Source organism: Canis lupus (genome assembly GCF_048164855.1).
Source record: "Canis lupus baileyi chromosome 15 unlocalized genomic scaffold, mCanLup2.hap1 SUPER_15_unloc_2, whole genome shotgun sequence".
Classification (NCBI taxonomy): Eukaryota; Metazoa; Chordata; class Mammalia; order Carnivora; family Canidae; genus Canis; species Canis lupus.
This window is the reverse complement of record NW_027326421.1, coordinates 388,554-415,026: the sequence shown is the minus strand read 5'-3', so window position 1 is coordinate 415,026 and position 26,473 is coordinate 388,554. Positions and strand designations below refer to the sequence as shown.

The following is a 26,473-nucleotide window of genomic DNA, read 5'->3' as shown; positions in this document are numbered from 1 at the left end:
CGTGACCGATCACTAGGAAAGCGGTAGAGATTCAATAGCTGGGGAATTAAAGGGCAGTTCTTTATCTACGCCGCCCCCAAAACTCCGTCTCCATGGAATAAAGACAAATGTGAGAGGCAGGGTTTTAGCCCCTCTTAAGGAGTATGGAGGAGAGGTGTTGGGACTTTGGAGCAGGAAAGCGTTGTTTCAACAAGAGCCCAACAGCAAGATGGTCACCGAGCGAATCTGACGGCATTGCATAGAACATCTCTGCTCATCAAGAAGGCCCTGAAACCTGCAAGCCCAGCGGGCGTCTGGGGGGCTCAGTCGGTGATGTGGCTGCCTTGGGCTCAGGTCATGATCCAGGGGTCCTGGAGTGGAGCCGCACGTCGAGCTCCCTGCGCGGGGGAGAGTCTGCTTCTCCCTCTCCCTCTTCTAGTTCTCTCTCTCTCTCCCATGGTCTCAAATAAATAAAGAAAATTTTTCTTAAAAAAGAAAAAGAACAACCCAGCTACAAGCTGGAGATGACATCGCTACCACCTACGTAGCTCAGAGTGGGTTCTTGCCAACGTGCACACAGAACTCATTGCTCAAAAAGACCAATGACCCACACCCTGAAAAGGGGGAGCTGACAAACTGGCAAAGAAGCATAAAGGAGAAGGTGCTCCAACCCCTTGGTCACCGGGAAAACCAGGAAGGCCCGTGGAGGTCACGGCGAACACCATCCTCGCCCTGGAGGTGCGCAGACGCGCGGGCGCTGCAGCGCAGGAGCCGCCAAGCAGGAGGGTCATCGGTCCCGCCGCCCTTCCTGGGAAGCGATATGGTGTCGTCCTGTAAATGCGTTCACCCATATGGGGCCTTGCACACGTGCACCAAAAGGTGCACAAACGGTCCATGAAACTGGGACCCCGGAAGTGAGCCCCACACCCAGCCCAGGGAAGACAGCTTCGGACAGGGCCGCGGACTACGAGGCTGCAACGAGAAGATCTCTACAGCCTGGTGCCGCAGCTTCGGTGATCAGAGGACGGGGGACGCCACTTCCACAAAACTGGAAAACGAGCACGTGGAAACTATAAAGAGTCACACATTCCAAACAACAGCGGCAGACTTGGGGTCTGCTGAGGCCCCCTTCCAGGCTGCAGGCCCCTCACAGGGCTATTTAGGGCTGCACGCACGCTTGAGAAACAAACAAAACAAACCTATTGCCCCGGATGGTGGGGGGGAGCACATCCCGCAGCAACGCCCAGGTGGCCAGTCCTGCACAGAGGCCTGCTCGGGGCTCCCCTCCAGGGCCGCGCACGGAGCCTGCACCTGCAGGTGTGTCGCTGACTCACGTAATCGGGAGATTCATCCCCAACTTCACATCATGAACCAGTGGCCAGGAAAATCATGTGCACACCGCAGGCCCTGCAGGGCCGCCCTCCGCCACCCACCCCCAGTTTAGTAGGTCTGCACTGGCCCGAGACTGCGTTTTACCCCGTTACCCGGAGGCAGGTGCAGGCACAGGCCGCATGTGCTGCCCAGAGCCCCCGGCACACATGTCTTTCTGCCCGGGGACCTGCGCTTGCCTGCCTCCCCGCTGCGGTCCATAAAATAAAAGGACTGAACTCTGAGCAGTTGGGAAAATATTGGTGATTCTGAAGCTGTGCATTTCCTGCTGTGTGAACAAGAGTAGAAATGGAGTGCGCGTGCCGCCTGGCCGACCCGCCGTGTTCCATCTATGACTGCGTAATGATCGAGCCACGGCTCCTGCCCTGGGACGTCAGGGTGGCTGTGTCCTGCTGTCGCTCTGACCCGGGGTGCAGCGTGGCCACCAGGCTCAGAGACCTGGCTGACCCCACCGCACCCAGCACCGCGGCAAGCCTTTCCACGCTACGCAAATGCACCTCCTCACCTTGAAGACTTGCAGAAGGGACACGGGGAGGAGAGGCACAGGCCTCCCTGGATTTCTAGGTCATCGCTTCGTACAAGCGGAAGCAGAAAGCGCTCCGTGCACTACAGTCATTAAAGTATTAACGGCATGAAGGGCTCTTGTGAGCACACGCTAAGTGAGAGAAGGAAAAGCTGAAATCGTGCATGCAGTGTGCCCCCAAGCGTGGTGACGCCGTCCGGACGAAAGGTACGGCTTCCTACGGACGCTGTCATACTTCCTGCGGGGAGTCCAGAGTGGAGGCTGGATTCAGAGCCCCGTCCACGTGCCAGGCCCCGCCGTGAGCATGCTGTCCATCCTCCCTGGTCCGTCCCCCCCGAGATCCGCGAGCAAGGACAGGCTCAGGACCCTGAGCACAGAGGGCTTGCCCACCGTCCCGCAGCAGCCAGCAGGGTCGAAGCCTGCACCGGGGCCTTCCTAACTGAGGCAACGGGGAAGAAGCAAGCACGGAGGGAGAACCTGCCCCGGCCCAGAGGGCAGTGCCCGAGGCTCCCGCCGTATGCAGGTGTCTGGGCTCTGGGGGCCACCGAGGGGCCTTTCTCCAGGCAGATCGCAGAGACCCAGGGTGGGGGCCCTGGGCCCCTTGGCCTAGGAGAGGGCCCCTTCACACGACAACGGCACTCCGCAGGTGGCTCCTGCCCGGAGGCCCACACCCAACCATTTTGGGATGGGGGACAGTTAGTTTCACTTTGGGGTCGGGGAGGTGAGCCTCAGGAAGCAGCCTGGCCCCAGCTAGGCAGGCGGCGAGCACACACAGTGCTCTTGCACACGCTGTGACTAGTACACGTGTGTGTATCTGGAGGGCACGCAGGACACACAGGTGCACACGCACCCAATGCAGACTGTCCCCTCAGCCTGGGTGCTTCTCTAACAGGCACACTCAGTGACGTGTGAATGCACGCATTCTCACACATGCAACTCTACAGAGGCACACACATATGTACAGCACACATGCACACAGTCACCTGTGCACACGCACACGTGTTCACACAGGCACCCACAGGTGTGCACGTGCACGCATGCACATCCAAGCACAGATGCACAGGGGTCTCACACACCCATGCACACATGCACATGAGCCCAGCCAGCGTGGGGAGCAGGATGCTGCAGACCAAGCCCCTGCCATGCACCCCCACTCCCAGAGGCCCATCCTGCTGCACCCTAGCAGTTCAGTCCTTGCCGCGTCCCTGCCAGGTCGCAGATCCTGCTGTAGATCTGTCCGTGCACCCACCTGGCTTTGGGAGCTCCGGCTGTCTCCTCTCTGTTGCTCGGCCTCCCCAGGTTCTGAGGGGAGCTCATCCCCGGGGCCCTCCTGGACCCCTGGCCCCACGGCCACTGCCTCCCTGTGATGGGGTGCACATCCTGCCCTTGCCTTCGCTCCCGTGAGGGGTCGTGCGGTCCCCACCACCGTGGAATCCAGATTCCTGATACCTGACAGGGCCCTCCACCTGCCTGGGCACCAGCCCCTCCCCTCGTCCCGGGCGCCCCTGTGGCAGCTGATCCCAGGCTGGCCGGCGACAGGATAACAGGGACCGACGCAGTATGAGAAGGGGGCCCCTGGTGATCACTCCCCCCGCACATTGGCTGCATGGCCAGGATGAGCTGCACCCGTGTGCGTGGGGCCCCAGCGTCTCCCCTGCGCTGATGTGTGGCTCTGTGCAGCCATCCGTGGGCAGCCGCTGGCAGGCAGGTGTGGCCCGGAGATGGGCAGATGCAGGCCCCTCCCTCCCTCCAGCCAGGGCTCCAGTTCCCTGAATTGCCCCAAGGCCTGACACAGCTTAGAAGATTAATTCTCCTGATTCTAAAATAAAAAAACCTGCACAAACTGCAGAAAATATTTTTTTAAAAAACACAGAAAACTACACGTACAAATCAAGGACATGTATCTCCTTTTAATTCACTAGCGAAACAGAAGTCTCTCCATCTATGTCCTACCTGTCTACATTTCTCTTTCATTTTATGTGAGGCTGTCTTTTTGTGTCCTTTGCTGATGTTTCTAGTGATGGTTAAAAAAAACAGATTTATGTATATTAAGGACATGGAGTTTTATGGTAGACGTGGAAAATAATTCCTGGCTATTTCACTTTTAAGGCTGCCTTTGTTTACTTTTTTGAGGTACGATTCACATACCACTAAACTCACCATTTTAAACGGTACAATTCAGTGGTTTTAATGTGTTTGGAGGGTTGTGCAATAGCCACTACCTCCTTCCATGGTGCTTTCACACCCCGGGAAGAAACACGGACCCTATTAGCCATTAGCCCTAGTCCATTCTCACCGTCATGCCAGCATCCTTCTACAGATTGGCCTATTCTGCAGAATTCATATGAATTTAATCATATATATATACACCTTCATGTCTGGTTTCTTTCATTCAGCATAAGGCTTTCAAAGCTCACCCACATTAGGGCTCCTGGGTGGCTCAGTCAGTTGAGCGTCCGATTCTTGGTTTCAAAGCAGGTCATGATCTCAGGGTTGTGAGATCGAGCCCCGTGTCGGGCTTCACACTCAGCAGGGAGTCTGCAGGAGCTTATCCCTCTCCCTCTCCCTCTGCCACCCCCCCCCCACTTATGCTTTGTCTCTCAAATAAATAACTAAAACCTTTTTTTAAAAAAAAAGTTCACTCATATGGTAGCATGTACCAGTACTTGGCTTCGTTTGACTCCTAAACAATAGTCTAATGTTGATACAGCACGCTTTCCTTCTCCATCCACCGGCGGGTAGACGGTTGGGTTGGCTACCGCGAGTAAAGCCGCCATCAACAGTGTGCACAATATCCGTGTGTGCGGACGTTTCCTGTTCTTGTGGGCACATACCACGGAGCAACAGTGCAGAGTCCTCTGGTTGACCTTAGAAGGCACTGCCAACATGATTTCCAACGTGAGGAAATTTTTCCATATCTTCGTCGACATCTGCTGTCAGTGCTGCCTTTTTCTATTCCAGCCATGCTAGTGGGTGCGAAGTGGTGTCTCACGGGGGTCTGGGTTTGCGATTCCCTGACGGCTGGTGACGTTGAGCAGCTTTTCATGTGCCTATTGACCATTTATATACATTATTTGGAGAAACGTCTATTCAAATCTTGGGTCGTTGGCACATTGTTGAGCCGTAAGATGACGACTTCACATAGTCTGTAACTAGACACTTATCAGATAAACGATTTGCAAATGACTTCTTCCATCCTGTGGCTCTTCTGGTTACTTTTGAAATAATGTCTTTGAATGCATCGGAGTCTTAATTTTGATGATGTCCAAGCTACCTACTTTTTCTTTGGTTCCTTGCACTCGAGGTAGAAGTCAGGAGCTTTTCCTTAATTCAAGGTCACAAAGACATCTATGTTTTGTTCTGAAAGTTTTATAGTTTCAGCCCCTACATTTAGGTATTTGATCCATTTGTAATCAGTTTTTGTTTATGGTGTGTAAGGTAAATCTCCAAACCTATTCTCTGGTAAGTGCACGTTCAATTGTCCCAGCTCCATTTGTTGAAGAGACTATTCTCTTCCCACTGAATGGTCCTGATGCCCTTGTTGAAATTGGCGGACCTTATATGTAGAGTTTATTTCTGGACTCTGCATTATGTCCCGTGATCAGTGAGCCCATCCTTGCCCATGCCACAGTGTCCTCGGTACCACACTGTAGCTTGGTAGTAGGCTTTTGAAACTGAAGTGTAAGTCTTCCAACTTTGTTCTTTTTCAAAATTATTTGAGATATTTGGGGTGCTTGCATTTCCCTATGAATTTTGGGATAAATTTGTCAATCTCTTTTTAAAAAGGGTATTTTACTAGGATTATACTGAATCTGTAGATAATTTAGGGAGTGTTGTCATCTTAATAGCATGACTTCCAATCCATGAACATGGGATGTCTCCCCACATACCTAAACTGACCTGTGTGTACTGATCCTGCATCCACAAACTCAGACAACTTGTAATTAGCTCTATTGGCTTTATTTTGTGAATTCCTTCCTTGTGAATGCCTGTGTATAAGATCATGTTCCTCAACACTAGAGATATTTTTACTTCTTTTTCTGCAATCTGAGTGCCTTTGTTTCTTTTTCTTGCCTAATTGTCCCGGTTAGAACCTACAGTACAGGGTTGAACAGCCGTGGGGGGAGAGGACACCCTTGTCTGGTTCCTAATCCTAGAGGAAAGGTACCAGCTTTTCACCATTAAGTGTGATGGTAGCTGTGAGGTTTTCACAGACGCCTTTTATCATATAAGGAAGTTTCCGTATAGTCTTAGCTTATTGAGGGTTTTTACCATGAAAGGCAGTTGGATTTTGTCAAATGCTTTTCCTAGTGAGGTGATCATGTTTTCTTCTCCTTCCTTACATGAATGTGGAGTTTTATTTATTCGTTTGCCAGCGTTGCCATGACAAAGTACCCCAGGCTGCCAGCTTAGTGTATTCTAGTTCTGGGGGCTAGAAGTCCCAGATCCCAGTGTTGGCCAGGTGGGTCCTTCTGGGGCTGTGTGGGGGAGGCTGACCCCAGCCCCTCTCCAGCTGCTGGGGGTCCTCCATGTGGCGGCATCACCCCAGTGTTCACACGGCACTTGCCCTGTGTGTCTGTCTCCAAACTTTCCCTTTTCATAAGGAGACCAGCTTCCTCTAGGATGGCCCCACCTTAACTTCTTGCATCTGCAACAACCCTATTTCCAGGTAAGGGCACATTGCGAGGTTTAGTGTTAAACTTTAGGAGGGACACAATTCAGCACATCAGAGCTCAAGCACAGTAAAATACCAATGGTAGACTATAGTCTTTCGCCTGTGAATAAACCCACGTAGCCACCACCCAAACGCAGACACTCCATACGTCCAGCACCCCACAGGCTCCCTCGCACCTCCCCATGAGACTTCCCTTAAAAGTATTGGCGGGTTTAGCACGACTTTATTTTGAAACCAAAGACCTGTTATGATTTTTCAATTTCTCAGTTGAGCCCCTGGGAACCCCCCCGCCCCGAGCTCCACGCTGAGTCTGTCGGTTTGTGCAGCTAAGATCAGAGGAGATCTCTCTGTTAACCACTCCCGATGAGTCACAGGCCATCCTGCCTGGCTCCACTCCTGGCGTCACACACTGAGCAACCAACAGTCTCTGGGGAACATCCGGCTAATAAAGGGACCAGGTTGACTTCCCCGGTCCTCAGGGCTAACGGCTCCTGTCCGATGCCCTTGCGCCCCAGACCAGCTCCATGCCGTAGAATGACAGGTGGCAGCCCCAACCGTGCCCCCCAGGGTCCTGGGGCCCAGATAACAGGGGCTCAAGGCTGGGACGGATGAACCCCTTCCCTGGCAGCTCATATCGGACACTTGGTCACTTTTTCTCCTGGCTGTTTGCTCTCACGTTTGTTTCCTAGAACTCCACAGTGAGATGGCTAGAATGCAGAACAAAGTCCTCAGCCAAGGTGACACTGCAGTAGCTCTGCTCTCTGGCATCCTCTGCTCTGTGCCCCCGACGCCCCTCCAAAGACCCTTCCCTGGTTGTTGCAAACACACCTCGAGCTCAATCTGCAAAACTGAAATCCCCGCCCACATTTCTCCCGAGAAATCACACTGCTTTGCCCTTGTGGTTTTTTGCTTTGGTCTGTTTGGCGGGTGGGGATTTGAGGAGGGCCTCTCCTTCCTCATGCGCTACCTCTGTGACGCTGGGGACCTCCGCTGTCCCCACAGCCCGTGTTCCTGGAGCCGCCTGCTGTGAGCTGACACCTACCGTCCAGCTGGTGTTGCCCCATCCCCCCCACCCCCTGAAATGGCCGTCAAGTAGACTCTACGTGGAAATAGGACTGTGTCTCATCATGCTTAATGCTGTCCAGAGCCTCTTAATAATCCCTAGTGTAGACCAAAAAGGTTGTTTGTGCTCTGGGCTCCCCAGCCTTTGGGTCTGACCTCTCTGCTGCCCCCACGCCCCAGGCCACGGCCCACACGAGGGGCTTGTAGTTCCTGGAAACCGTGTCCCTCCCCGTGGCCATCACACCCACAGGAGGCACAGGCCTCAGGGCCCCCACCCCCTCCTCCACCTGGGAGCCCTAGCTCAGGCTGCCAGCTTCAGTTCCAATCCCCACCTCTGGGGCTCTGACCCCAGTGACCCTCCTCCTCTGCGTGAGCCCCATCTTCTGAGCCTCAGCTCGCAAGCACACAGACTCTGCTCCCAGAGTAGTTATATCTTCCAAGGCAGAGTGACCCCGGGTTCAAGACCCTGTGCAGCACTTCTAGCCAGATGACCTTGAGCAAGCTGACCTCTGAGTTTTGATGTCTCCACCTGTAAAATGGGAACCACAGAGCCCCCCTTCAAGGCCATGAGAGGAATGGCCCTTACTACTGCTACTGGGGCTCAGGAAACGTTCCTTGCTAATGTTCCCTTTCTCACCTTTTTTTGATAAAAGATTATTTATTTATCTATCTATCTATTTATTTATTTATTTATTTATTTATTTATTTATTTATTATTTGAGAGATTGAATGCAAGTGCAAGTGGGAGGAATGGACAGAAGGAAACAGAGAATCCCCAGCAGACTAACCAATGAGCCCAGAGCCCAACGCAGAGCTTGAACTCATGACCCTGAGATCAAGACCTGAGCTGATAGCAAGAGTTGGATGCTTGGCCAACTGAGCCACCCAGGCGTCTGCCACCCCCTCCTCATCTTTTGGGAAACTGTCCCCATGTTGGAGCAGCGTCTGTGCTCCTGAGAGTGAGAGGTGCGCTGACCAGCCCTCCAGGCCCAGGCATGGCTCAGCGCCCACTGGGGATGACAGTAAATGACTTCACCGTATCCACCCTGTCATTGTCCTGGGGGGGCACAGGGCCGTGTCTCCTATGCCGCAGGGACTGAGGAAGGGCAGCACCGGGGGCCTCGGTGATGACCCCCGCCCCAGCTGCCGCACAGAGTGGGCAGCAACCGCTTGGCTCTGTGGGCTCCCCTGTTGGGGATGCAATGGGGCGTCCCACAGAGGTCGGCTGGACCCCAGGAATCGCCACTCGGAGCCAACGGCTGGGAACTCCAGAGCTGCAGTTTCTCTGAACCTCTTGTACAACCCAGACCCGGAATGTTCTGCTTACAGCCAGTCCCCAGGTTCCTGCTCTGACCGCCGACGGGCTCTGACATCCAGACCCTCTGCACTCCACTCCGTCAGCTGCCAAGTGAAGGAAAAATTAAGCCCATTTGACAGAGGCAGGGTTTTGTGGACATACACCTCATGCAGAATTAAAATTATTCCTACGACACAGGGAAAACCACGTAGGGCACAAACATGGCCCTGAACATGTCTGCTCATGAAGTGTTCTCTGATGACTTCAACGAAGAGGGATGTTGTCCCTAGAGCAGCCCCAAATACCCTCAGAAGTCCTGTCAAGTTTTCTGGAAGAACTGAGAAGCCTGGCATCCTGTGTGCGTGGGCCCCGTGACCCCAGAGACCCTTCCCAGGGCCAGCCAGAACCACTGCGACTCAGAGGTTCCCCCACATCTGCTACAGCCCCACTTCCTGGCCCCCCCTGTTACAAATGAGGCACCCCTGCCTCAGCGTGTGAGCATCACGCGCCTCCTCCTCTCTGTCCTCTGCTGGTAGTGTCCCTGTCACCAGTCCCTGCTCAGGGTGACCCAACAACCAAGGCCTCGCCCAGAGCACGGCCTCCCAGCCTTACTGGACCGGACCCAGAGCCCAGTATCACACTCCGGTTCCAGTTCAGGCTGGGCCGCATCCCTGTCTGTAATCAGGTGTGTGTTTGCTCCCCTGTTCATGCAAAAGCTCGTCCATTTGCCTCGATGCCTCGGGACCGACATTTTCCTGGAGGAGCCCCAAACCTAAAGGTGGGCAGGTGGGGTGGCCAGTCCTGCAGAGGCCTCCGCACGGAAGGCCTGCCGATCGGGCTTCCCCTAGGACGTGAGGTTTGAAGAATGAGAAGAGTGACCTCTCCCCAGTTCATCCGTGCGGCCAGAATTGCCTGATACACAGTCAGACAAGCACTGCCCCCAAGACAGGACCTAAAGCAGCAGCCTTCCTGGGTGTAGATGCAAAGCCATTGACAAAACAGAAGCAAACACAGTTCACCAAGACAGATATTTTTTCTGTTTTCAAATGTGCATATTGGAATGCCTGGGTGGCTCAGCGGTGGAGCGTCTGCCTTCGGATCAGGGTGTGACCCCAGGGTCCCGGGATCGAGTCCTGCATCGGGCTCCCCGCAGGGAGCCTGCTTTTCCCTCTGCCTGTGTCTCTGCCTCTCCCTCTCTCAGCCTGTATGTCTCATGAATAAATAAATAAAACCTTTTTAAAAAGAAAAATAAAAATAAATTTAAAAAATTTTAAAAATCACATGTACACATCATGACCAAGTGGGTTCAATTCAGGTTTCCAATGATGGTTTGAAATTCCAAAGGTCAGTCAGTGTAACCACCGTATCAATAAACTAAAGAAGAAACGCTCAATCATATCAATCGTGCGCAGACGCATTTGACAACATTCAAAAAAAAAAAAAAAAACCCTCAAGGAACTCAAAACAAAACAAAAGTAAAAAAAAAAAAAAACCACAAAAGTAAGAATACGGGGAAACTCTCTTAACTTGGTAATAAGGATTTGCAAAAACCTACGTTGTTGGTCACAGTGGAATCGGGAGCGCGTTCCCCTGCGTGGAACCGAGGAGCTGCGTCCCCAGCGCTCGCTGTCACGAGGCACAGACGCTCTGGGCTGTGTTCTCTCTGCTGGCGATGGGCACACAGACACAGAAATGACAAATGCCCTTATGGCTGCTCAGGAAAACGCAGCTGTCCTGTGACAACGAAGTGCCCGTGGAGTCCTTATCAGAGCCCTGTGAGTGGAGGAGCTACACGGGGTTTCCTGTTTGAGAACCCAATACGGAAGGGGGTCACTCCCTCCCAAATGGAGACACAGGGTTGCCGTTACTCTACTCAAATCCCAGCAGGACATTTCACAGGTCTGGACAAGATTATTCTAAAATTTACATAGAGGGAGTCTGCGTCTTGGCTTCAGCTCACGTCGTGATGTCAGGGTTGTGGGGCTGAGTCCCGCGTGGGGCTCTGTGCTCAGCACCGAGTCTGCTGGACACTGTCTCTCTCCCCCACTTCTGCCCCCCCACTCCTGCCCTCGCTCTCTTGCTTTCTCTTTCCCTAAAGAAGAAATTTTTAAAAATGTACACAGAAAGGCAAACGCAGATGGACAATTTTGACAAAGAAGAAGGAAGTGTGAGAAATCAGTCCACTGGCTGTAGGGCTTCGGGTTCAGCACTGGTGATGGGGACAGTGGGCCGCGGGGAAGGTGGGCAGCAGTGGGCCACACGCAGCCCTGCTCGGTGCGGCCCGTGGCCTTTAAGAGAGACCACGGAAGCAATGCTACGCAGGGACGATCGTGTTTCCCACGCGCTCCTGGAGCGCTTATCCACCCACCGGCAAAGAGAACCAAAAAGAGCCTTGACTGCAGCCTCACTCGGAGGAGATCACACGGTTACATGTAAAATATAAGACGATGAACTCTGAACTTTTGAAAGAAAACGTTAGAAAATCTTCGAGATCTAGAGCTGCTTGCAGAGTTCTCAGAGTCAACACCAAAAACATGATCCGTAACAGAAATGGATTAAACTTCCAAAGCACAGCTCTGCGAAAAAACAAAACAAGAGGAAACAAATAGGAACACGCCTGCAAAAGGGTTAAAAGCCAAGCTAGGAACTGGGGAAAATGTTTGTAACAAAGCGTATCTGACAAGCACCTGGAATATATAAGGAGCCCATAAAAGGCGGTGGTGAACAAGGTATGGACTCATGCACAAGGACACCCTAAGCCAGGAGAGGAGGACACTCTAAGTCAAGAGAGGAGGACGTCCTAAGCGAGAGAGGAGGACACCCTAAGCCGAGAGAGGAGGACACCCTAAGCCAAGAATGGAGGACGCCCTAAACCGAAAGACGAGGATGCCCTGAGCCAGGAGAGGAGGACGCCCTAAGCCGAGAGAGGAGGACAACACTCAGTATCTTTAGCCACTAGCGGCAGAGCAAACAGAGCCCAAGGCGCCAGGGGCCATCCGCCAGGGGCCTCCCCTTCACACCTGCTAGCGTGGCTGCCCTGAACCCAGTCCTCACGCCCGGCGCCCCACAGCTGTGAGAACCTGTGTCTCTCGGGGTGCAGCCCCCCTGAAAACAGCCGGGTGTGTATTCCAGAGGCGAGCACTCCGCTCTCGCCAACGCCGTCGGGGGGATAACCCGAGACTGAAATAAGCGGCGTGACCCCAGCAGGTGGCAGCGGGACCGAAAGTCGTGAGAGCCTGGAATGCTGGACGCAGAGGCCCGAGGGCGCGGGGCCTGGCCGCACCGGGCCGTCCCTGTAAAGCATGACAAAGGTGTGTAATCCGCAGTGTGAGGAGCGACAGCTCCCTTGGGGGTGCAGGGCACGGGCGGTTTCCACCCACACGTGCAGCTCCGACGTGCACCTGCAGGGGCTTGCGGGCCCCCCACGCGTGACACCTGGTGGCGCGGAGCCCACGCTCGCTGCAGCCAAGTCGGCTGCCCCTGGACACCGCGCCACGGGCGGGCAGGCCGCGGCCACGGACACCCACTGGGGGGCCTAGGAACGGTGGCAGAGGGAGAGGTCCCTGGGGTCCGCAGGCCAGTGTCGCCCCAAACTGCCGTCTGCCCGGAGCCTCAGAGCAGGGCTGTTTCTGGGTGTAACTGGTGAAGGCTCTCGAGGCGAGGCCCTCCTGCATTTGGGGTGGGCCCTGAACCCAGACTGGCATCCTTGCGAGGAGGAGATGGGGACCCCTGGACCTCGGGCTCCAGCCCCCAGACTGCGGGGGAACACATCCCTGTTGCTCCCACTGCCAAGTCTGCGTCCCCTAGGAGGAATGCAGAATTGTGCGCGTCCAGCCGTTGACCCAGCAGCAGTCAGTCCTGGGTCTGGTTCTGCCGAAACACCTCGCAAAGCGCAGCTCAGCCCATGCGGGACGTCCTGGATGGACAGGAGGCCCGACAGGTGTGCAGAGGCCAACCCTCAGGCCCGCAGCAGGCGCCTGGCAAGGACCCAGGCTCCTCTGGCACTCAGGGCTCGGCCGGTGCCAGACGCTCAGACCGAAGCAGGTGTCGGCCCCCCCAGATTCTGGCTAGGACGGGGTCTGGACCGAATTCATGCATTTACCCCTAAGCCCCGTGGGATGGTGGAGGAGGAGGCGGTCCGGGTGAGATGAGGTCAGGGGAGCAGGGTCCTGTTGGTGGGATTAGCGCCCCTGGCAGGAGAGGAGCCCACGCTCTCTGCCCCGTGAGGACACGGTGGGAATCGGCGTCTACGAGCCAGGAAGCGGCCTCACCAGGACCCTGACCAGCCGGCAGTCCTGTCCGGGACGTCCAGCCTCCAGGGCCACCGGACACGAGGGTCTTTGGGCTCGGGGCTGTAGGACATCGCAGGCGGCGGCTGCCGGGCTGGCCCTGGAGAGGGAGGCTTCGACCCCAGGGCCGGCCCCCAGCAGCCTGGCACTCGCGGCGCGTGGGCGGAGTGCCTCAGCACTCTACAGTGAGCAGGCCACACGCACCCCAGCCCTTCACGTTCCCGAGGGCGGAGTGCCTGAACCCTCTCCTCCCTCCCCGAATCACTGCTCCTCTCCGGATCCCGCTTGGAACGTGTCTACCTGGAATCTGCCGGGAGAACGCTTAGCAGGGAAAGGCCTCGAGATGATGGCCGGGATGGTGGATTCCCTTTTGAAATATTAAGAATATGCAGATTATAATATGTAGATTAGGCGATTGTGAGAGTTTATGTGAACGGACTTTCAATTGCTTTCTCTACAAATTTTTGTATAAATCATTCTTTTGGTTTCAAATTTTCTCTAAAGGAAATTGTACATCTCTTAGAGATTTTTCTAAACATTCTCTCTCTCTCTCTTTTTTTTTTTTTGGAAGATTTTATTTAATTATTTGACAGGGGGAGGGGCAGAGGCAGAGGGAGAAGCAGGCTCCCCAGGGAGCAGGGAGCCCAATGCGGGACTCGATCCTAGACCCCTGGGGATCACGACCTGAGCCGAAGGCAGACGCTCCGCCACTGAGCCCCCACGCGTCCCCTCTGTATATTCTTTTAGCAACAAGACGACATTTCCATGTTTCAATATGTTTATCACAATGATTCTTTTCAAATCATTACCAGAAACGTAACCACGCCCCTCCGTTCCCATCCACACCTCATTTCCATCCTATAAAATGAGCAATACACAAATTTACATTCAATATCCATTCTCTGTTTTTAAAGATTTTATTGAACTCGTCATACAAGGAAGGCACCACCTAACGTGGTCAAGGATAATCCACTTCCAGAGCTTGCCTTGCACCCATCGGAGGTGCTCTCGTCGGGTCTGGAAGATGCTGAGGCGGTGGAACCACTGCCGCCTGAAAGGGGGCCGGGGGGACGTAGTGCAGACGACGCTGGGGAGAAACCAACATTTTTGCCAATGACATAAACACCGACTCAAAACACATTTGCCCTGGGTCACCGGGCTCGGCTTTCTCCAGTTTTCTAACCTGAAGCTCGGGTTCCGAATTCAACTTTCTCCTCCTTTGACTGGGGCACTGAATGGTCTGTGCTTCCCTCTGGTGCGGCCGGAGCCGCTTCCTACAAACTCCATGTATTTGCATTTTTATTCAGTCTTAAATATTTTCCTAGTTCCCTTGCAGACTTCCCTTTGATCATGGATGATTTTTTTATTGATTGATTGATTGATGATTGATTAATCATGGATGATTTTAAACCACACGGCTTCATTTCCAAGCGTTGGCAGATTTTCCTCTTTTCTCTCGGTTTTGGGTTTAGTTGAACCCCGCTGTCCAGAGGACATGTTTGTGTGAGCCCAGTTGTCCCTGGGCCCCGGCGGTGTCCCTGGACACAGAGCGCGGCCTGTCACGGCCTCCGTCCCGCTCCCTTGCAGATGCAGAACGGTTGGTGCGGGTCGGTCAAGTCCTCGGCGCTCTGTGAACACTCAGGGTTCACGAAGCTCACAGTCCGGCATCCGGCCCCCCGTGATCTCCCTGCACGCCCTGTGACCCCGCTGTGGGTCCTGGCGCTCCGTCCTGCCCTCCCAGGCTGGCACCTTGTCCTGTGCCAAGGGGCGGGGGCAAAGGGAGCCGAGAAGCAGAGCAGCTGACCCCGTGCTCCTGGGGGAAGGGCTCTTTCTGGGGCACTCAGGCACCTGGGGCCTCAGACCCTGAGCTTTGCCGGGGAGGGGGGGCTGGAGCTGTTCCCTCAAAGCTTAGGAGAACCTGGGCCCAGGCGCAGACAGGGAGGACTGCGAGGGAGGAGGGAGACAGGGAGCTGTGCTCTCTGCGGTGCTCCAGTGCCATCCTCTGCGGGGCCACCGTCACCTGCTCAGCAGCGGTTCACGGCCGGCTCCGTGGCTTCCCGTCTGCCCTCAGCAGTGAGGCTGGCACCAGAACCCGCCCGCTGTTGGGCTCTACCTGTTCCTCTGCAGGTGCATCGGGTGGGACAATGGGGAGGGAGTGAGAAAGGGAGGGGGAGGGAGGGAGGTCAGGTCAGGTGATGGGGGAGGGAGGCGAGGATGGGCAATGGGGGGAGGGAGGGCGATGGGGGGGAGGGAGGAAGGAGGAGGGGGAGGGGGGAAGGGAGGGAGAGGGAGGGAGCATCAAGCAGCTCACAGGCGCTTTGTACCTCCTGTGCCTGCACAGCCATAGGGTGAGCAAGGCGACAGCTGGTCTCTGTCCTTGGTAGGGGCCCCCAAGCTTCAGGACAGATGGCAGTGCCTCTGCCCCGGAGTGAGGGGCGGGGGAAGTTGATCCCTCAGGGCTCAGGCTGAAGATGCTGGGAGGACACTTGGTGAGGACAGACATGCCCCAACACCAGCTCCCGTGTGCGTGGGACCCTCCCCGACCTTACTGTGGGCCCCCCGACCTCACTGGGTGCTGCCCGACTTGGCTGTGGGATCCCCGACCTCGCCGTGGGCTCCCCGACCTCCCTGGGTGCTCCCTGGCCTCGCCGTGGGCCCCCCGACCTCGCTGTGGGCTCCTGTTTCGGCTGCGCCTCCATGGCCTTCGTGACAAAGCAGTGATCACGACACCGCCAGCCCCGCACCCCGAGAGAGGGGCCGTTGGGGAGCAGAGCAGGTGATCAGATGCCCCCAGCAGGCCTCAGCACAGTCGTCCCCCCCCCCCCCCCCCCCCCCCGGGAAACAAAACTGACACAGTCGCCAAGCAGTTCTCTCGGGACCCCGGGCCAGAGGGACTTTCAGAGGTGTGGCTGCTGGGGATTCGGGGCTCCACCCAGTGAGATATAAAGAAGCCCTGTGGCCTGCGAGCAAGGGGCTCTGCTGCCCGGAAGGCAGGGGGAGCAGAGGCGGGGACCCGCAGCTTCAGCCCCTTGATCGGGGCTGGTGGGCTGCCCGAGGGAGGTGGTCTGCAGACGTCCCTCCGCCCCGCGCAGGCTCCTGGTGCCGCAGCAGGACACCCCTGCCTGCCCAGCCTGGCCTCCCGCACACGCCTGAAACCCAAGTCTCCATTTAGCTTTAATAGGGCACATGTCCTGGGGTCCCCGGCAGCTGGGGGTGGACCAGCCTCCCAGTCACGCGAGGCCACAGTGGAAGGCTCGCCTCCCTACGCTAAACCCTGAAGATGTGCTGGGGCAGCTGGCAGGTGCCACAGCCCCTCCCCTGTCCCCACGCTCGCTCCGCCCAGAGCACACCACACCTGCACCCCGTGGCTCCCACGGCCGCCCCACCGGGGAGGTTCCTGAAAACACCACAGGGGATGTTGTGTCTTCCCTGCTGCGCCGCCTCTGCTGGTCCCTCCCCCACCTTAGAGGAGCCACCTGGGTCTGGAAGCCCCCCCCCCCAGGCACCCTGTAGGGCCGGCGTGTCCTCTCCAGCCCGGGGCCCAGCACCAAGCCCTCGAGCAGCCCTTGCCCCGAGGGCCCGTCGCATCCAGGCCTCCCCGGACTGGAGCAACAGCTTCCCCGCACCACAGCCCCCGTGGACCCCCGCCCCCTCCTTCCTATCCAAAGCCCCTGCTTCCTGCAGGTCCTGAATCCCTCGGAGGGGAGCCCCGCGAGCCGGAGCACGGAGCCTGGAACCGGGGGCTCTCCACCCGTGGCCTGGCGGGGTCACTTTGTGCTCAGGTTTGGGGGGCCCAGCTGAGCCAGTCCCGGGCCCACCGCACAATGCTCCGGGAGAACCCGGGCTCCAGGGCTCCCCGCCCGAGGGGGGAGCATGCCCAGGGCTGCCAGGGGACTGGGGGGGGGCGGAGGGAGGGCGCCTGGCCATTCAGGCCCAGGGTACGCTTGGGGGGGCGCTGCCTCCGGGCGATGGCACCTCCCGGGCAGAGCCGCTGGATGGCAGGGGCTCCAACCGCAGGCTGGTGGTGCTCGCCCCAGGATCACTGAGCCTGGACGGCCTGGGGGGGCGGGGGCCTCCCTCTCCTCCCCATCCTCTCCCTCCCTCCTCCCTCCTCCCTCCCCCTCTTTCTCTCCCTCCCTCCCTCTCCTTACTCCTTACTTACCAAGGGTCCTTCACTGCGCCTGTGGCCTCATCGCCACGTCCCAGAGGCATCGCTTGTGAGGGAGGCGGGCAGGTGGGGACAGGAGCCCCTGAACCCAGGGAATGGGGGGGCAGGGAGGCAGATGTGCATGTCCTGGGACGTGACGTGCACCCTGCAGAGACCGCTGTGTGTCAGCACTCCGGGTCCGCCACTGGCTGCAGCCTCCAGGTCGTGTCCCCGAGCACAGAGGGCTCACGGCCCGGATGGAACGTGGGCCCTGGAAACCCTGCCCTCTGGCTTTGCTCATGACCTGTGAGGCCTGGGGGTTCGCCTGCGAGCCGATGAGCCCCAGGAACTTGGCCTCGCCTTACATAAGCCCGAGATTTATAAATGTGCAAAATTAGCATTAAAACCTTCCAAGTTATCCTGTAAGATCAGCTGCTCTTTCAGCTTCTTTTTAAAAGTACCCCAACCCCCTGCTCCTCACATTTCATGTTTGTCCTGTTCCGCGCCTGGGCTGTGTCCACGGGAAACAGGCAGGTCGGGGCTGTGCGGCCCGTGGCGGGCTGGGACGGGCACAAGGTCGGGTCCTCCAGGGCTCTCACGGGCCAGGGGGCGATGGGGACACGGGAGCACGGGGCGGTCTGAACTCCTGGATCCTAACACGCCATGTCCAGGTCTCGGGACAGCCCGACGGAAGGGCGCTGGGCTCCCCGTAGCGGGAGGGCCTGGTCCCCGGCCGAGGCTCGTGGCCCCTGCTGGGGCGCACACCCTGCTCGCGGCTCAGGGACACCTGGGCGCCTCTCGACACAGAAAACCTGTTCCAGGAGGCAGGAACGAGATCCGTAACCAGAATGTCCTGTGCGTCCCAGGAGCCCGCTAGGCATCGAGGAGCCAGGAGGACACCCCACGGCTGCGCACCCCCCCATTCCACGTGCGTCCTCAAGGGAAATGAGAAGCGGTGCTGGGGCGGGGCAGGGGGCACCTGTGGTGATGGCCGGTCTCATAAGGAAGAAACGGGCCTCCTGTTCCCACAACGAGATGGAGATGGCAACACGGGGCACGGCGCCCACGACGGTGCCCACGACGCCCCTGCCACGGGTGCGGGGACGCAGACACGGCCTCTAGGGACGTTGACGCCCCAAGAGCTTGCTCCGGGTCCTTGAGAGAGACACCCTGGCACCCGGCTTGTGAGGTTGGCAAGAGGCTTATTTTGCTTCTCAATGGATTTCCACCCGCTTCCAAGGGCAGGGGAAGAACCCGGAATGCAAGTTCTCTACGGTAGGTGCTGTGAGGTGGGGGAGACTCGCCCTTGTTTTGACCAGGAGGGTCAGCTTCTTCTAAAGAATTAGGTTAGTCCTCGCCGGGCAGTGCCCTCGGACGGCCTCCCCCGGGGGCGGGTGACACAGCCCTGTGCCCGAGCACGGGCCTGTCCTCGGGCTCCCTGCTCTGCCCTGGGCCCCCGGGCTCGCACCGGCTCCCATGCAGGCCTGCAGGGTTCCCCGTTTCCCTCCTCGCCCTTCGCCCCAGCACTCGCACCGGCTCGAAGGAATCAGAGGCTTTCACTCGTCCACTGAGAAACCCCGAAAGCGTCGGCCAGTCCGGCAGATGACCGTGCACTGTGTGTGCTTGCCCGGTGTAGACCGAAGACGAAGTATCCAGATACGAGGATCAACAGGGAAAGGACAATGCTGTCCGAGGGTTATGGTGTTTCCCCCAAACAAGTTGGTGACAGCTCCATGGGCCACAGACCCCGAGTGTGGCCATGGACAGGAGCACTGCTGGCACCACACGCCGACACTTCCTGTCCATCACCATGATTGATGTCCATCACCATGTTCATCACCCACCACCGTGGTCACCCTCCGTCACCGTGGTCACCCTCCATCACCGTGTCCACCATCTGTCACCATATCCACCCTCCATCACCATGTTAACCATCTACCACCATGTTTGTCATCCACCACTGTGGTCACCCTCTGTCACCGTGTCCACCATCCGTCACCATGTTCACCCTCCATCACTGTGTTCACCGTGTTCACCCTCCATCACTGTGTTCACCCTCCATCACCGTGTCCATCATCCATCACCATGTTCACTGTCCATCACCACGTTCATGTCCTCCACAATCCAGGGAACAAGGGCTATTATCTACACCTTGCAGAAACTTTTCCCAATCATCGTTCCACCCTCTGACCTCAGATCTTTTTAATAACACTATAATTTAACGTTTTTGTGCTACAAATCTAATTTTCCTCTGCAATTTCTCCCATTGCTTCAGAGCTGAGGAAATTGTCTTCCACGATAATATAATTTTATGCTTTCTGCTAGCTCTTAAAATCTTATTTCTTCCATGTAATTCTTTATTCTAAATTTAGCTGAATCTAATTCCAGTGATAGAAGGTACGGATCCAATATGCTCCCTCTCGGGGCTGCTACCCACCTGTTCTGAGAACAGTCACTAACAGGTCCTTCCTCGGAAACCCCATCTCAGAGTTTCACCCGGGGCCTGCCTCCTTGCCCTTCCTTTGATCCGCGCGCCTCTCCCTCTGTTTGTTCCTATTCTTCTGCACGTTTTATCGTGGCGGCTCCAGCTTACAGACCTTGAGCTCCTGATCCTATCTGTTTTGCCTCAGAAGCTTTGATGGCCTCGCACGTATGTTTTCCCCGTATCTTCAGGCTTTTTCCTTGAATATTTCATGCATTCGCAAATGCTTTTAAGACACTGAAAGAGTTGGCTTTGCATTAAACCCACAGATTACTTTGGAGCGCGCCGTCACGTCTTGCAGCATCCCGCCTGCTTGTCAGCGAAGCCGCCCCGGGCTCCGTGTCCGCCGACGTGCTCTGAGAGGGGCTGGTGGCCAGGACAGCTCCCATTAATCCTGCCATTTCATGCTTTCTGTGGTTTTTGTTTCTAGTCCCAACCGGATGCCTTTTCTCATCACGCCCTGACAGGTGTTCCTGGGACGTGGGTGCTTCTTATTTAGCATATTTGCCATCAAGCTACTCTTTTCACTGAGCCCTTGTACGGAGCCTGATGGTTTTTGTAGGAACTGTGCTCCGCATGTGCCACACAGCGCTCTGGCACGGAGGAGCTCTGGCACCCTGGCCACGGCCACACCAGCCCTGGGGGCTGTGCAGTTGGGGAAGGATGAGCCCAGGTCCAGCTTTGCGTCCTCAGCCCCTGCCCCCTGGCAGGCCCAGGAAGGCCCACCTTCTCGGAGGCACCAAGCCATCCCCGTCTGACAAGAGGGCAAGGATCTGAAGCTCAGCCGGCCTCATTGTCACACCTTCTATTAGGAGAGTGAGGGCAGGTGCTATGACCCACTCATGCCCCAAGTCCGGGTGGCCGGGCACCCCGTATATACACGACACAGTCATATTTGGTGGCTGGGCCCTACATCCTCAACTGCCTTTCTCAGAGCACCGAAATGCCCCATGTTCCATTTTTTCAATACATTGCAGAAATTTTGCAGTTAGAACTATTTTGCCAACACAGCACTTGAGTCTTGAATCACGTAAGTGACTCAAAAAGCCAGACCTCTGCTGGTGAGGGTCCACCCGAGCCTCGGGGCCTGTCCTGCGGGTGGGACCCAGGGGGCCGGGGGCTGAGTGGAAATCACTCGCTGCTCCTATTCCACAGGGAAGGCTGCAGTGTGGCCCAAGCCCCAGGCCCCAGACATGTCACCACGGACACGCCACCACGTCTGCCTCTGGCAGGAGCCCCCCTCAGCCCAGTCCTCGTGCTCTGACCTGAACCCCTGCCCCTGGCCCCGCTTCTGGAAGCAAGCCGGCCGGCGATGCTGGGCCTCGGGGGGGTGCAGAGGATGGCCCCTCGCCCTGACCGCCGTGCCGGGCCCGTCCTGCCACCAGTCCCCAGCCCCGGGGCTGCTCCAGGCCACTGGGCCCCAGCAGCCGTGATGTGATTCCACACGGTCTTGTCCATCCTGGCTGCACCTCCTATTGTCTGTAGTTCGCATGTGTATCTGAGCCCCAGGCACCCAAACACAAGTGCAAATACCAAATACCATTTTGACTATTTTTTTTTTTTTTGAAAAGCGGACGTTCACTAAGCAGAAGAAAATTCTTTGAAGCTCCTTGTTCAGGACTTGGTGGCCTATCCCCCGTGGCAATGGGACCAGTCGGACGTAAGTCATCGCAGGCAGGCAGTTAAGCCCAGCCCTGCATGATTTCCTCAACCAGTACCAAAGAGAGGAGTAAAATAGCTTTTGGGGGGGTTGTTTGTTTCTTTAACAGAAATTGACACGAAGAAGACCAAATGTCCCTCAGCCGTTGAGCGTCTGCTTTGGGCCCAGGCTGTGACCCCGGGGTCCCGGGATCGAGTCCCTCATCGGGCTCCCTGCATGGAGGCTGCTTCTCCCTCTGCCTGGGTCTCTGCCTCTCTCTCTGGGTCTCTGTGTCTCTCATGAATAACTAAATAAATAATTTTTTAAAAAAAGAGTGTCACAGTGGCTCTGGCTCGCCCCTAACAGCACAGCCGCACACACAGCGCATGACAAAGGATTGTCTCCCCTTTCCTTGTGCAATATTTTCTTTCCCAAAAAGCCTTGCTTAAAAAGCTGTTGCGAGTAAAAGTTCTTTCAGAAGTGACTCAAGACGTCGTAGTGAATTTCTGCACGTTGTGTCACGAGTTAGGGGTTCATGGGAAAAATTGCCCTGCTTTTGGTGAAGAGAAGGCAAATATAAGTTTGACAGGAATTCGCATAAAGGAGCAAACAACAGGTGTTTCTGTTGGGACTGTTGGTGGGGTGCGTGGCCGTGCTTCCCGGGTTCTGTGGGATCCAGCTCAGGAGGCACCTGCGTGCTTCCCCCCGACACCCACGCCATCATCATGCGGTGGCCCTCTTCCAACCCAGCTAGGAAAGGACTTCGGTGACCTTGTTGCCATTTCTTGTTCCCTTCTGACCTTCAGAAGTGGCGGGTTGTCCGGGTGCAGTTGAGAACACGCTCACTTTATTTGAGGCCCTGAAATCATACTTCCATTTGAAGAAAAATCCCAGAATTTGTGTTGATTTTATAAATAATTTACTGAGTGCAGCCTACTTATTTCTAAGTTCGGAGTTTTCAATATCCCTTTAGCAACAGGATTATGCAAATTGACAGAAGCACCAACAGCACCATTGCCATGCTCCACTGCTTAAAGGGACTTGCTGAATACATTAGAGAAATAATGGAAGAAATATTTATTCTTTTAAGTGTCAAGGCTGTTCTTTGAAGAAACAACATTAATTATGAGCAGAAAAGGAAATTCTGGCTTGAAATTAATCATTATTACAGCATTCGCCATGACTGTGATTGAAATGGATTCCCCCCTTTGATGATTCCCCCCTTGTGCTGGAGGTCGCCAGGTACCCCTCCCCCAAGGGACTAGGAGAGCGTACTGTAGCAAGAAGGGGAAGGGGAAAGATTGACTGCAGTGCCCACTTTCCTGTGTGTCTGCAAAGAGCATTTTAGGATGTCACTGAGGGACGCCTGGGTGGCTCAGTCTGTTAAGCATCTGCCTTTGACTCAGGGCATGAGCCCACTCAGCGTCCTGGGACCGAGCCCCACATCAGGCTCCCTGCTCACGAGGGAGGCTGCTTCTCCCTCAGGCCCTCCCCTGGCTCACATTCTCTCTCACTCTTAAATAAATAAGTGAAATCTTTAAAACAAATATAAAGTCACAGAACAGGAGATGCAACGTGATCCTGAAGAACAGAGAAGCGAGTTACTCTGTCGGGGGGACGGTGTGCACCTGCAGAAACCCAACCCGGGGCCAGCGTCAGAGCTGCCCACGTGACGCCAGGACGTGTGCAGTAGACCAGGTCCGGAGCTGATGCTGAGCGTGTTTTCTCGGCAGCACAAGGTCATGGGGCACAGGGAGGAAACCAGGGGTGTGTGACCTCGCAGCAGGTGCGCGACCCTGGAAGCGGAAAATACAATGTAGCTGCAAGGAAATCTGTGAGCTCAGAGCAGGGATGAGCGGGCGTGAATAAAAAGGCATGAAACTCAGACGCTCACAATCTGGGTCAGATGAGCAACGAGTAAGCTCGTCTAGGCCCGTCCCTCGCGATGCTGCTCTCTGGTCACACCTGGGTGATTAGAGAGCATTCCTGGTGTCACGCTGGCAGGTGTCTCCCCGCCCCCGATGGACTCAGCGCCCCAACACCTCGGGGAGAAAGCCCAGAACCAAGCAGGACAGGGCCGGGCCAGGTCTCTGCAGCCACAGGGGCAGGCGGTGTGGCCAGACAGCACGTGGGTGGAAGTCGCCGTCTCTGAAGCTGGCCCCAGGAGCCCCAGGGGCCCCAGGACGGACAGGCAGGCTGGCGAGCACCGCAGCCTCCGGATCAGGCCGGGCAGGGCTTTCTTCTTTCTCTTGCTTTCCGCTTGCGCTTTTACCGTGACAAGGACAGTTAGCAGAAGGCCCACCTCTGGACAGATGTTTCTGTGTGGGAGTCAGTAGCGCCGGCCCAGACCCCGGCCGCCTCCCGGGCTCCAGCCTGGCTCCCCTCGCTCGGCCGCCCCGTGTCTGTGGGCCGACAGAGGTGGGACTGCGCGCTCTGTCCCTCGGTGACGGGCTTACGCACGAGCGCCATGCCCTCCGGGAGCGTCCACGCTGCAGCAGGTGCCAGGAGTCCCTCCCTTTCTAGGGCCGATGACAGTGCACTGTGTGCCTGACCGTGGTTCCTGGTTCGTGGGGGTGAGCTGAGGCTCCTGGTCGAGGTAAAGGAGGCTCTGACACTCTGTGTAGACAAAGCCACTCTCAGGTAACGTCTGTGCCGACTCTTACTTTTTCCCTGATTTTACTCAAAAAAGTAGTCAGGTGTTTTCCGTGATCTGTGCATTGTCCATAAGTCCTGGCTTCACTAAAGCCTTAGGAACCTCCCAGAACCTTCCAGACCTTCCCCTTCTCCCTGCCCCAGGTTAGCGATTGCAGGGGCTCGTCACCTGGAGGCCCCGGGGTACCGACCGCCCGGGGCTTGTGCTCCCTGCTTCGCCCCTGACGCCGTGTGCTCTAGAGGCAGGATGGTCTTGATATGGACAAAATAAAATAGTAGCTAAATCTCACCTTATCCATGACTTGTTGACCAACTTCGTAAATTGTGAGCAGAAGTTATTCCTAAGGTCTCCAATTTAGGGAAAATGAATAAAAAACTTGACAGATTTTTCCCTGAGATTTTTTCCTTCTCCATTTTTTCCCCTTTAGAGCATTTTAGAATGGTTTTTACATTATATATACATACATACATACACATATATATCATTTTTTTCCCAAAACAATTAAAAGTTCAAATGGTTCACTGCCTTTTTCTAAACTAGCCGGCTTTCCCTGAAGAGTGCTGGGAGGTGAGCAGAGTGCACCCTCCAGGTGCATTCCTGCCTGGAGGGTGACGTGATGGCTGGAGCAAAAGAAGCCACTCTGTGGCTTCAAGGAGCAGGCCAGGTGCTCACTAGGACCACCACGCCAACACGGGTGAGCTGTCGAGCCGAGCTCCAACTTCTTGATTTACCCAGGGCACCGACACCCCAGAGCCTATGAGCTAATGATGGGTGTTACAGGTCCAGGCAATGGCGACACCTGACCGTCCTGCCGGGGGATACAGACCCAGGGCATGAATAAGCAGCCAGAGAGTAAAGACCCTCAAGAGCTCAGGCTAAACTCTGCATGGACTGGAGTCCTGGAAAACACACACTATTTTTTATTTTAAAAAAAGTATATTTGTCTGAGAAGGAAACAACCATGGTTTAAAATATGCTTGAATCCATTTTGTGTTCAACTTCGGGAACCTTAAACTGACATGAAATAGGAGCTGAGGGGAGGCTGCATGACTGCGTCTGTCGAGGCAAACGTGTAGAGCACAGCCGGGTCAGGCCCCAGAACACCCACACCCTGATGTGGCTAAATGCAGCCCCGTGTGCTTTCCGCCCTCCGCCTGCCCAAGCAATGGGCATAGTTTGGCGCATGAGGCGAAATGACCAACTTCCTAATCCTCTTTGTGATGCCGTTGGGACCCTTAGCAGGTGATCTGCTGCCCCGAGAGTGCAGGGACTTGCGTCCCAGGCGGTGAGAAGAAAGCACGGCCACCAGGTCCAAGCCGCAGGCAGCACGGAGCCACCGGGAGGGCCGCTGACCACAGCGTGCGGGACCCTGTGTGCCGCGTGTGTGGCGGACTTCAGTGCGGGTGCGGCCGGTGCATGTCGCAGAAACAGCCCCCCGTGTCCTGGGGCCGGGGGGTGACTGCAGACAGAACTCCCTCTGCAGCGGCCCCCATCGTCCCATGGGCCCCAGTGCTGCAAGGTGCTCAGAGCAGGTGGCAGGTGCGGGCCCGGGCGTCCTCCCCTGGAAGCGGAGGATGAGACTCAGGGCTGGAACACGGTGAGTCCCCTGCCGGCACGTCCACTGCCTTCCTGCTCCTGCCTCTTCGCGGTCCCTGTCACATGAGGTCACAGCGACACTGCACACAGACAGCCCCGCTTCGGGCTGGTCCCACGGTGGGCCACACACCTAAGCCATCGCTCTCAGGGGACATGAGGGTGACTATGGCATGACACACAGGCTTTGAGTCACCCAGACCCCCTCCCTGCAGCTCCTCCTGTGGGCCAGGGGGTGACCCTCCAGCCCACGGGGAAATCTCATGCTCCACAACGCTGAGGGCAAATGGTGCCACAGACCGGTCTGGGTGCGTGGACGTGTGTCCTCTTCACACGTGGGGCTGCCGGCAAGCCGTTTGCCGTGCTTGCAGGTGCGACAGGCTGGCGGGTGTGGGGGCTGGGCCCGCGCCCGCCCCAGGCCTCCAACACTGCCTCACCGGCCTCAGATGACGGATCAGGTCCGACTGAAATAAATGCAAAGTCTTCAGATTTATTCCCAAAGAATGTCTGACATGACAAATCCCACATTAGGATGAAGGATGACGGAGTGAGCTTCACAGGGATCCCACTGAGCAACGTGGGGACGGCCAGGGCGTCAGCAAGAAAAATGACTAGTTGACTCAGACACGTGTCGTCTGTAAAAATCCATGAGTCCCTAATAACTCCCAGAGAGAGAGCGCGAGCGAACGAAAGCCACCCTAATCGGTCTCTGCTGGAAGCAAGGGCCATAGCGGCCGTTCCCCTG

The 26,473-nt window shown here is 56.3% G+C and overlaps 1 protein-coding gene across 1 annotated transcript in view; it reads right to left on the bottom strand.

The window, feature by feature from the left end:
- LOC140629504 (aldo-keto reductase family 1 member D1-like) overlaps window positions 1–26,473 on the bottom strand; it is a 343,573-nt gene that overhangs the window by 181,188 nt on the left and 135,912 nt on the right. The window lies entirely within an intron of this gene.